This window comes from Somniosus microcephalus, chromosome 10 (assembly GCF_052327205.1).
Source record: "Somniosus microcephalus isolate GS21.2 chromosome 10, FLI_Smic_1.0, whole genome shotgun sequence".
Classification (NCBI taxonomy): Eukaryota; Metazoa; Chordata; class Chondrichthyes; order Squaliformes; family Somniosidae; genus Somniosus; species Somniosus microcephalus.
In genome coordinates this window covers 175,724,362-175,732,482 of record NC_140996.1, presented here as the reverse complement: position 1 = coordinate 175,732,482, position 8,121 = coordinate 175,724,362, and positions in this window count along the sequence as shown.

Sequence of the window (8,121 nt, the reverse complement as noted above, 5' to 3'; positions counted from 1 at the left end):
GTTTCTGTTTGGTTTGAATTCTGGTGTATATCTCCCTTCCAGCTATTGGACTGGTGCTATCTCTGCTGCTAAATTTTATGCTGAATTTATATTACTACTGAATTTGGTTCTGGTAGCTTGGTAGAAGTGATTAATCAAAATAAAATGTTTTAGTTTAATCAATGTAAGTGAATGCTTCAAGGTGCTTATACTTCTGGGCATACATTAGTGCTATGAGTGAAATGTGTTAAAAGATGTCATATTACTCAATCAGGCCAGGGTACATGTGTGACTTGCAAAAGATAGCTCCATTTTCCTCTAAAGCATGGAACACCACTGTACAGGTATGTACATGCTATATAAATTGTTTACATACCTGCACACACAAGTAGTACTGCTCCAAGCTCTGTAGAAAATCAGAACAGCTAACATATGTGGCCCTAATAACCTGGCCGCACACACAATATATCTACCTATTGGGAAAGAAGTCTACTAGTCTCGACCTGCGCTGGCAATTAGATTTTGGGTGGTTGCTCTGTGTGTCATGGAATCATTATGAAGGAGTTACTGTATGCTGGGGAGGTACCAGTAGATTGGAAGCAGAAAGGGAGTCAGAACAGACACAGGCCACTACAGATTTATTAGTCCAGCTCCAATTCAGTACAGAATAATTGAATCAATTATCAGGAGTAAATCGGAGGATCATCTAGGCAATAATAATCCGGTAAAAGCAGTCGACACAGCTTTGGACAGTGCAGATCATCTCTGAAACACCTTCCTGTTTTCTTTGAGGAATTGACAACCTAAGTTGCCTGTAGTAAATATTGGCCCGTATTTTCCGATCAGAGGCTTCCTGCGTGCGGAGGCCTCCGATCTGGAAAAAAATCTGCGCCCTTACCTGAGGGCTCTGGAGGTCCAGACATTTCCACTCCTGGGCCTCTGCTCTATGAAATGCGCAGGGCCCAGGTATCCCAGGGGCGCAGGCGGTTCTCAAGCGCCCCTAGGATCACGTGGGCCATGGGGAACCAATCAAAGAAGGGAATCCCCCTTCATACCTTTGACAGGTCTCTCAGCTTAGACCTGCCAAAAGTATGAATGGGGATCACTCAAAAAACACATCAAAACATTAAATACATTTTTTTTAAATCACCGTTTTTAAAATTAGTTAAATTTACATTAAATTAAATACTTTAAACAAAAATTTTATTTTTTGAAAAAAAATTAAAGTTTTTTACAGGGCTAAAAATAAACTTACCTTTTTTAAAAGTATTTTTAAATTATAAATGAGTGAAAAGAAAAATATTTTTTACTTTTTTAAACTCTTATGCTGGTAAAAGCAGGCCTTACGCCTGCTTTTTCCAGGCGTAAGATTTTTAAGGGATTTCAGCGGGCTGAGGTTCTGCAGTGGTCAAATTAGCAGAGGCCCTTCTCCAGGGCAGGCGGAGGATCTGTCAAGAGGATCAGAAGTGCCGGTTTTCAGCACATGCGCTTCACATGCCTGAAACCGGCACTCGCGAGGTCCCTACAGGTGTGTACACAGCTCATACACACCCGTAGGGATCGGAAAATACGGGCCAATGTGTTCTTAGGCTTCCAAAAGATATTTGATAAAGCTTCATGTGACAGGCTGCCAATGAAACTCAAATCTGTGGGGATTCAGGGTAAAATTTGGGAACAGATAACTTATTGGTTGAATGGTAGAAAACAACAGAAACTTCTTGGAGGAGCAATTTTCGGGTGGGGGGGAAGCATTGAGTGGGGTACCCCAGAGTTTAGTATTGGGATCACTACTATTTCTAATTCGCACAACTGACTTGAATTCAGAAACCCAAAGCAAAGTGGTCAAATTAACAGATGATACCAAATTTGGAAGGGCAGTGGAAACAGAGAAGGCAGCTTGAAAATTACAGAATGAGTTAGACACAATGGCACAGAGTTTCCGCTAGGGGCGCTATTGGTGAAATGCACCCAGAATGCATTGGATACCTTTGCTGAGGTGAAGTTATGCTGAAGTTTCCGCACAAACTCATTAGCATAAGCCTGAACGTAAAATCTCCCATGAATCAGTGCAATCGAGGCGCGTAATTGTGACTCGAACAGAGCATCCTCCAGCATCCCAAACAGGAGTGGGATTGCCAGGAAATGGCCATTCTTCAAATTTTTCAACTAATTGATCTGTAGCAGAGCTGGGCAGATCAATTAACTGATTTAATGTTCTTGGTCTTACTTTTTAATTGGTTTCAATTGACTGCTGGTCACTGCTGGCCAGGTGATTAACGCTGGATTCCTGTGTGCCTGAGAATCTGGACACAATGGGTTGGATTTTCCCAGCTGAGGCGGGTTCGTGGCGGGAGAGGTAGTTGGCGGGTTCCAGTCCTGCTCCCGGCTGCAGCCGCTCTGCGGAAACAATTTCCCGCTGATTGGTCTTGTTAAGCCCTCGGTGCGCGTTACCCATCCCAATCACTAGGTGCGGGTCTGTTCAGCTCCTCTGATGATGCATTTGCTGCTGTTGTATTTAAGGGGGCCATGTCCCCATTTGTTCTCACTTCTACTTCCACACTCCTGAGTGCTGCTTGATTGTAAAATGACTGCACAGAGACAGAGGGCTGTGCTGTGCTTCAATGATGACTCCCTCCATGTTCTTGTGGAGGGAGTCAGAAGATGCAGGGAGGCTCTATTCCCTGGGAATGGAAGGAGGAGACCTCCTCACCAGACCAAGGCAGCCTGACTGCAAATAGCTGAGGAGGTGAATCCAAGGTCTGTTGTTGCTCACACCTGGGTGCAATGCAGGTTCAGTGATCTCCTGCGTTCAGGAAACGTGAGTATAAAAGCACACTTACCTTAATTCTGCTGTGCCTGTCATCACATCCCCACCATTCTGCATTGCCATCCCTACTCCTGCACATCTTAACTCACCCCAACATCCCTTGCACCATCACCCATCCCGCTCTCCTTATCTACAGAATCACATCCCCATCTTACTATGCACCCCTCACACTCACCCTCAACGTTATGCAATGACAACAAGTAACAACTCAAAAGGAGGCAATTTGGTATTGGCACCCCATTCCATCATAGTCTCCCTCTAAACATCTATCCTATCCATTCTTTACACTCATTCCATCACTCTCACTAAAACTGCACTTCTTTCCCTCATTGCCAGAAAAGAGGGCCCACATAAAGAGGGAGAGGAAGAGAACAGAAGGAGGACCACCATCGCTGGCTGAGCTCACCAGCGCTGAGGAGGTAGCTCTGGACATTGCAGGAGTAGTTGACCAGCCTGAAGTGGGGGATGGAGAGAGGGGCTCATTAGAACAACCTGGTGACAGAATTATTTTCCAGACATCTTATTTTGCAATCAAGAGTGGGATCTGATGTCAATAGAAATTGAATGCTCATCATGTGCTCAATGCAATGTGTCTGCAATCTACATATCACATGTCTAACTCATGTCATTACTCTCCCACAGGACCATCAAGAGCTCGGCCCCCCACTGTCTAGGAGGAAGAGCAGGAGCACTCCTCAGAGGATGCTCCAGTCTCTGAGGGAGCAGCGTCAGCAGAAATGAGTGCACCCAGCACCATCGCAGAGACGCACACCTCGGTGGGTCCTATGCGAGATAGAGTAGTGTTGTTACTTGGTATATCACAAGTCACAAGTGAGCAAGATCAGATAGTGGAGACAGGGACAGTAGTGGAGACTCCTTGTCGGAGGCTGCAGGAGTCTCCTAGCTCTGCTGAGCTGCATGCAGATGCTGAGTCTTGGGGGCCATCCAGGACGAGGGCAATCCTGGAGCTTCAGGAACAAGTTCAGGAGGCTCTGACAGGGTTTGCAACCACGGTGACTGCGAGTGTGCAGAGAATGGAGGAGGCCATCTCAAATATGAGCAACGCCATGGCGCACACACTGGCAAACTGAAGGTTCTGCCATGGAAAGGATGGCCACCTCCATGGAGGACATAAATCGCCAGACTCAGGAGAACATGGTAACACTTCTAAATAGATAGTCATCTATGGAGGATAGATGGGCACCTATTGAGGAGAGAAACCAAAAGTTTATGGAGTCCTTGTTATGAGGAATGTCAGCACAGAAATGGGTCCTCATGGCCCCACTGATGAGCAGCAAAATGCTCTCCAGCTACTTGCTAGCAGAGAAGTGCAGGTGGCCCATGAGAAGGATGATGGTGGGAGGGAACATGGAAGTGGGGGCTCCTCTCTAAGCGCTCACACTACCCCCCCCCCCCTTGCCAACCCCTCGGTCAGAGCCGCATATGCCTCCCCGAACAGTGATGGCCCAGTCTGCCCCTCCACAACCGCAGGAGGAGCAAACTTTGGCGGGGCCCTCAAAGGCTCCAAAACCCAGAGGACGACCGTCAAAGGCGTCTTAGCAGGCGCAGCAGGGAAGTGATCAGCCTGCCTCTACATCTGGTGAAGCCACAGGGGTAGCACCATGTAGAAGCACACGTAAAAGAAAGCTCACACATAAATAGTCACTAGGGTAGTCACTTGGATGATTTGCAATAAATGAATGTTAAGTTTATGTTCTTTTATTTTGTTGTAATAAAGTAATGTTTTGTGAATGATTGATGTTGTTGTCATATGTTTGGTCACAAATTGAGGTGGCACAGACAAGGGCAAGGGCGCCTTTATTGTCCAGCAATGGTGGTGACAGTGCGAGGATTGAACAGTTCATTGTAGAGATGCTCTATGGTGTTGCAGTGTGGTAATGCAAACCTTCATGTGTATGTGGCAGCCACATGTCTGTGCTGCATAAAGTTATGTGAATCTGGCATTGATTACTCCATCCCTGGCATCACAGGCAGTAATCTGTTCACGTGCTGGTCACACTGGGTCAGCTGCCTCCTCCAGGTCTTTCTCTTGCTGAACCTCATTCTGCTCCTCCTCCTCCTCCTCTGAAGAGGCTGTGCACTCTTCCTCATGCAGCGCTAATCCTCGTTACAGTGCTGTGTTGTGCAGGGCACAGCAGACAACGATGATTCTCGAGTCCCTGGCTGGTGCATACTGAAGGGCTCCACCAGATCTGTCCAGGCATCTGAAGCACATTTTGAGCAACCCTATTGTTTGCTCTATGAGACTTCTGGTGGAAATGTGGTTTTGATTGTAATGCTCCTCAGACTCATTTGATGGCTTCCTCAATGGTGTCGTTAGCCACGTCTTCAGGGGATAGCCCTTGTCTCCAAGGAGCTAGCCAGAAAGTTTGTTTGGCCATGCGAACAGCTGAGGGTCAGTGGCGCAGGATGTAAGAGTCATGGCAGCTGCCAGGGAATCTCGTGCACAATGCATGATGCTCTTCCTATGGTTGTAGACCAGTTGCACGTTAAGGGAATGGAAGCCCTTACGGTTTACAAATGCTGCTGGGTTGTTATGGGGTGCCCTGATGGCCACATGTGTGCAGTCGAAGATGCCCTTCACCGGTGGAAAGCCAGCCAGATTGACAAAGCCTAGCGCCCGCTCGATAACACTGGCTTCATCAGTGGAAAAGTGGATGTAATTTGCGGACTTGTCAAAGAGGGCATCGGTGACCTGCACGATGCATCTGTGGGCGGCCGACTGGGAGATGCCGCTAATGTCTGCTGCTGATCCCTGGAAGGAGCCTGACGCAAAGAAGCTGAGGGCGGTGGTGTCTTTGACAGCCACTGGTAAGGCGTGTCCACCCATTCCTCTGGGCTGCAGGTCTTGATCGAACATTGTGCAAATGTCTGCGACTACATCTCGCAAAAGTCTCAGCCTCCTTTGGCACTGCTACTCAGTCATGTTGAGGAAGTTCATTCTCTGCCTGTAAACCCTGTGTTGGGGGTATCTCCTGCGGCGTGGTGCAGCCCTGCGCTGACGGCCTCTGCTCTGTGCAGCATCAGGTGGTTGAGGAGAAGGTTGGCGCTCTTGTTGTTGGTGCTGGTGTGCCTGGTTCTGCTGCTGCTGCGGATGATCATCTTCCGATTCTGAGGACCAGGGTGAGAAAGTATAAATCGTTCCCATTCAGCTGTTATATATGGCTGTTGAGGATGAGATGGTGGAAGCAATCAGTCAATGGAGAGAGAGGTTATTCCAAGGAGGTGACAGTGCATATAGAGTTTACAACACACACTTACAGCCTCAATACAGATCAAATGTGTCTTCAGAAACCTGAAATCAGCAACTTCTGATATTGCAAACTAAACAAATGTGAAAGGTTAGATTTTATACTGCAGTTGCAGCTGGGAAGTATTCAGCTTGATTGACCTCCCGACATACTTACTTGACGTGATCTCCAAACGACGTGAACCCCATTGAAAATGTGGGAAAACAGAAAAAGGCTGGCAAAATAGTCTTTAACAAGCAGTTAATAAGCAGTTAAGTATCCTAAATATCTCCCCCGCCGCTTGGTGTTGGGTCTGTTCTGAAATCGCAGACCCGACGCTTTGGTGACTTACATGTAGGCGGGTTCGCAGTGGATTTCCAACCTGTCGTCAATCTTTGAGATTTTGACAGCGGACCCGCCTCCAAACCCACCCTCTTAGCACCGGCAAAATCGCGTCCAATGTGATGAACACCCCCCCCCCCCGAGTTTAATCGGCAGAAACTTGCCTTTCTGACCTGGGTAAGCAGCGCCTTGATTTCAAAATCCTCATCCCTGTTTTCATATCCCTCCATGGCCTCGCCTCTTCCTATCTCTGTAATCTCCTTCAGCCCCACAACCCCCCGAGATATCCTCTAATTCTGGCCTCCTGAGCATCCCTGATTATAATCGCTCAACCTTTGGTGGCCGTGCCTTCTGTTGCCTAGGCCCTAAGCTCTGGAATTCCCTGCCTAAACCTCTCCGCCTCGCTACCACTCTTTCCTCCTTTAAGACGCTCCTTAAAACCTATCTCTCTGACCAAGCTTTTGGTCACCTGCCCTAATTTCTCCTTATGTGGCTCGGTGTCAAATTTTTTGTCTTATACTCCTGTGAAGCGCCTTGGGACGTTTTACTATGTTAAAGGTGCTATATAAATACAAGTTCAGAAATCACAGAAACCCCACAGTGCAGATGGAGGCCATTTCGGCCCATCGAGCCTGCACCGACACATATCCCACCCTATCCCCGTAACCCCACGTATTTAATCCCCCTAACACTAAGGGTCAATTTATCATAGCCAATCAACCTAACCTACACATCTTTGGACCGTGGGAGGAAACCGGAGCACCCGGAGGAAACCCACGCAAACACGGGGAGAATGTGCAAACTCCACACAGATAGTCACCCGAGGCCGGATTCGAACCCGGGTCCCTGGTGCTGTGAGGCAACAGTGCTAACCACTATGCCACCATGCCACTATGCCATAGTTGTTGATGTTGTTCAGTTTAAAATATTTTGGCAGACCAGTGCAGTTTTGAAAAACATCCATGTACTTTGTAACCTCTAGACTTGACTATTCCAATGCACTCCTGGCTGACCTCCCACATTCTACCCTACTTAAACTTGACATCCAAAACTCGGCTGCCCGTGTCCTAACTCGCACCAAGTCCCGTTCACCCATCACCGTGTTCGCTGACCGACATTGGCTCCCGGTTAAGCAATGACTTGATTTCAAAATTCCCATCCATGTTTTCAAATCCCTCCATGGCCTCGCCCCTCCCTATCTCTGTAATCTCCTTCAGCCCAGCTCCTCGCCGGAGTATCTCGTTCCTCTAATTCTGCCCTCTTGAGCATCCCTGATTATAATTTCTCAACCTTTGGCAGCCGTGCCTTCTGTTGCCTAGGCCCTAAGCTCTGGAATTCTCTGCCTAAACCTCTCTACCTCTCTTTCCTCCTTTTAAGATGTTCCTTAAAACCTACCTCTTTGACCAGGCTTTTGGTCACTTGCCCTAATTTCTCCTTATGTGGCACAGTGTAATTTTTTTTGTCTTACAATACTCCCGTGCAGCGCCTTGGGACGTTTTACTAGGTTAAAGGCGCTATATAAATACAAGTTGTTGTTGTTGGGGGCATGGCCAGTTTTGTGGGCAGCGACTGTTCACGCGAAGGGTCTGTTGAACCAACGCAAAAGATTGCAGATACTCGAGCATAAAGTAGTTATGGGTGCAAGTCACTTAGCTTAAAATTCTTTTGTGCTATTTGATTTGATTCCGCCCAGATTAAGCTGTTATCTGGGTGGAAATCATG